Source organism: Pongo pygmaeus, chromosome 6 (assembly GCF_028885625.2).
Source record: "Pongo pygmaeus isolate AG05252 chromosome 6, NHGRI_mPonPyg2-v2.0_pri, whole genome shotgun sequence".
In the NCBI taxonomy this organism is placed as follows: Eukaryota; Metazoa; Chordata; class Mammalia; order Primates; family Hominidae; genus Pongo; species Pongo pygmaeus.
In genome coordinates, this window is record NC_072379.2 from 27330674 (window position 1) to 27334622 (window position 3949).

Genomic DNA, 3949 nt, shown 5'->3' on the forward strand with positions numbered 1-3949 from the left:
CCCAAAACAATGGAAACTAAGTGGCACTAAGGCCCTGAGTTTCGGTCAAAATCTGACCCACATGAGAACTTAACCAAATGGAGGGAATTTTTAAAACAAAATTATCGGAGGCCACTATTCCTGACTGAGCTTGTGCACTAAGCCCAAACAGACCAACCAAACCAAAATGGAGTCACTCATGCTAAATGTCACATAAACTGAAAATTTAAGGAAAGAGGTAGATCCCTAAGATCTATAGGCCAGGTTTTGTTTTTCATGTGTAAATAGTAGATTTCAACACAAGGAGGTCCTCTTACTGTAAGCCTTTAAAAAAATAATAACCTGAAGGCCTTATTTCCACTTTATAAAACCCACAGTTTTGTTACTTCACAGTGGGATTTGAAACTAAATAAGTACATTTTTAATGGTGACAGATTGATATCAATGTCTAAAGTTTTGGTCTACATCTGAAAATTGAGAAGGTAACTAAAAGGGAGAAATTGTTAAATTAATTATAGCCTAAACCTGCCTCCTTTCCTGTATAAGTTTGGTCAATAGGTGTTTTTCAAAATAGTAAACTGAAACCTAACTAGATATGTAAGTAGACTGTAACACATTCTTGTACCAACCACTGTGTTTTTGCCAATAAAAAAGTTAACTGTTCAAACAATGTTCAAATAAGGCAAATCCCAAGCTGTAAACAATCTGGCTGTTTCAGTACCTCACTTTCATTTTCTGTGTGTCACTTTGCTTTTTTTGTCCATAAATCTTTTTCCACCAGGTGGCTGTGCTGAAGTCTCTCTGAGCCTACTCTGGATCCACAAGCTGCCGGATTTGCAAATTATTTTTTGCTCAATTAAACTCTGATAAATTTAATATCTCTAAAGTTGGTTGTTTTTAAGTTTTCCAATTTTTTACAATAAAAAATAATGTGTTGGGCTTTGATTTTCTAAACTCATCCCTCAGCGATTTTCCCAAATTATTCTACGTTCTTTCAAAATGCTTCTGCAATTTCTTTTTTTAAAAAAATTTTCGAGATAGGGTCTCACTGTATCACCCAGACTAGAGAGCAGTGGTGTAACCAATTATGACTCACTGCAGCCTTGACCTTTCATGCTCAAGCAATCCTCCTGCCCCAGCTCCCCGAGTAGCTGGGACTACAGGCATGCACCATTATGCCATTATGCCTGGCTAATTTTTTTAACTTTTTTCATGAAGACAGGATCTTACTATGTTGCCCAGGCTGCACTTGAACTTCTGAGCTCAAGTGATTCTCCCATCTCAGCCTCCCAAAGTGCTAAAATTACAGATGTAAGCCACCGTGTGCATCTGCAGTTCTTGAGAGTATTACCAATAATTAAACAGTACTATATGGGCATAAATTTGAAAGGAATCTGGCATCTATTCTAGAAGTGTCACTCACCAGGATTTCAAGGGTCGAAGGCAGTTACTTTAGTAGTGTTATTTATGGAGGTGCATGGGCTTTGGGGTCAGACAGTGTTGATCCTGAATCTCAGCCCAGCCACTTAGTGGCTGTGGGTCTTTGGACAAGTTTCTTGATGTACAAGAGTTCTATAAACCACATATACAAAAAAAAAAAAAAGGCAGAATGATACTGATTGCAAAAATGGTAGCAATTTTTTATCCCTTCTATATCCACGCCCGTTGCCAGGGATTTTTACAGCTGTTCCCATTGAGATCCAGAATCTGTTTTCCGAAACCTAGATCTGGCTGGCCTTGTTTGCTCAAGGCTGTAAAAACATATGAACATGATAGCGTGCCAGTTTGGGGCCTAGCAGTCTTGAATACTTCTGTTTTTCTTTCACAATGCTGCCATCTCCGTGAAAAAAAGCCCATGCTAGGCAGCTGGAGGATAACATACCATGGGGAGGAGAAGCAAGGTGTCCCTGTTGACAGCTCTGACAGCTCCAGAAGCAGAAGCGCACATCCAGAAGCACAGCTGCCTAGTTAACAAACAGCTGATAACACATGTCTGAAGGAGCTCAGCTGAGATCAGAAGAATTGCTCCACCGAGCCCAGCTTAAATGACTGACCATCTCAATTGTGAGCTAAGAAGCCTTGGCTGGGTTGGGTGCAGTGGCTCATGCCTGTAGTCCCAGCACTTTGGGAGGTCGAGGTGGGCGGATTACCTGAGGTCAGCAGTTTGAGACCAGCCTGACCAACAAGGAGAAAGCCCATCTCTACTAAAAATACAAAATTAGCCAGGCGTGGTGGCGCATACCTGTAATCTCAGCTACTCGGGAAGCTGAGGCAGGAGAATCACGTGAACCCGGGAGGCAGAGGTTGCGGTGAGCTGAGATTGTGCCATTGCACTCTAGCCTGGGCAACAAGAGCGAAACTCTGTATTAAAAAAAAAAAAAGCCTTGGTTGGTTTGTTATGCTGCAATACCTAACTAATACGTGCACCCATTGCAGATAGGATGCCAGGATTTAATGACAGGTTGATTACTGGTTGTTATAGTTACCTTCCAACAGTTGGCACCCTAAAACTACTGATTTTTTTTCTGCTCTAAAGTTGGATGTTTTGTAAGATAATATCAAGTAATGCAGAAAAGTATGTAGGAATGTTTGCATGTGATTGGTACTTGTACTCACATAATCCCCACACCACAGGAGAAAACAGATAAACACACCCTGGCCACTAGGGCCAGGCCAAATAGCAAAATAAGTTTACCTTTAATCTGTTTTCTCTATATCTAACCACTGGAAGTGATGACTGTGGAGAGATCTGAAGACATAGAGTTTAATCTTCTGTGGCCCCATCATCTTTTGTTTACTGTCTGATCTCTGGAAGAAAGGTGGGCAACAGGTGGCCAGCAGTGGTGTATCTGTGGTTATTTTATTCTTGCTGCCCTCTGCTCTTTCTATGGTGACTATCTGTTCCACCCTCAAAACTGTAGAAAGATGTTGGTAAAGAGAGGCTGTCCCCTCACTTCTGGCAGAAAAGGGGTGTTCAGGCCCTTCACCCTCCTGATGTCAGGGCTGCATTTCAATGTGGCAGCTATTGGCCATGTGTAGCTACTGGCTGCCTAGAATGTGGCTGGTCTGAACTGCAATGTGCTAGAAAGGTAAAATGGAGTTAATTTCAAAGATTCAGTTCCAAATAAATATATATACTTTATTAATAATTACATATCACTCACATATTAGAATAAGGTTTTAGATATATTGGGTTAAATTGTTACAATCAATTCCACCTGTTTCTTGTTTCTTTTTAAAGTTTGGCTGCTAAAAAATGTACAATTCACGTGTCGCCCACATTTTATTTCAGAGGATTGCCTTCTTTTTAAAATTTCAGGCTGCCTGCTTAAAAAAACAGAAGCTGGCCGGGCTCTGTGGCTCACGCCTGTAATCCCAGCACCTTGGGAGGCCGAGGCGGGTGGATCACGAGGTCAAGAGATCGAGACCATCCTGGCCAACATGGTGAAACCCCGTCTCTACTAAAAATACGAAAATCAGCTGGGTGTGGTGGCGTGTGCCTGTAGTCCCAGTTCCTCGGGAGGCTGAGACAGGAGAATCGCTTGAACCTGGGAGGCGGAGGTTGCAGTGAGTTGAGCTTGTGCCACTGCACTCCAGCCTGGTGACAGAGCTAGACTCTGTCTCAAAAAACAAAGAACAAAAACAAAACAAAACAAAAAAACCAGAAGCCGGGAAGTTCATAAAATCTGAAAATTTTGAATAATTGGTATTATATTCTTTGCATTTGTGAATAGACATATAATATATTATTTATAAATGCATATGGCCTTATTCACAAGGTTAAATGCAAATACTGTCTGGGGTGGGCCTGACTCAGCTCAGGGAGGAAGCCCTGTCTGAAAAGGCTGCAGCTTAGGCTGTCACTCTTCCTTCAGTCCAGCATCTGATCACATCTCCTGTCACTCAGGGCCTGAAGGGGCGGGGGCGTTAAACGTTATCCAATCAGGAGCGCTGGGCTGGGAACCATCCA

General features: G+C 42.0%; 1 long non-coding RNA gene across 1 annotated transcript in view; it reads left to right on the forward strand.

Moving 5' to 3' along the window:
* LOC129040660 (uncharacterized) overlaps window positions 1-3647 on the forward strand; it is a 107578-nt gene extending 103931 nt beyond the window's left edge. Inside the window, exon 7 of the long non-coding RNA XR_010127101.1 lies at window positions 3299-3647. This is a non-coding gene — a long non-coding RNA (uncharacterized LOC129040660). The remainder of the gene's footprint in view (window positions 1-3298) is intronic.
* The last annotated feature ends 302 nt before the right edge of the window (window positions 3648-3949 follow it).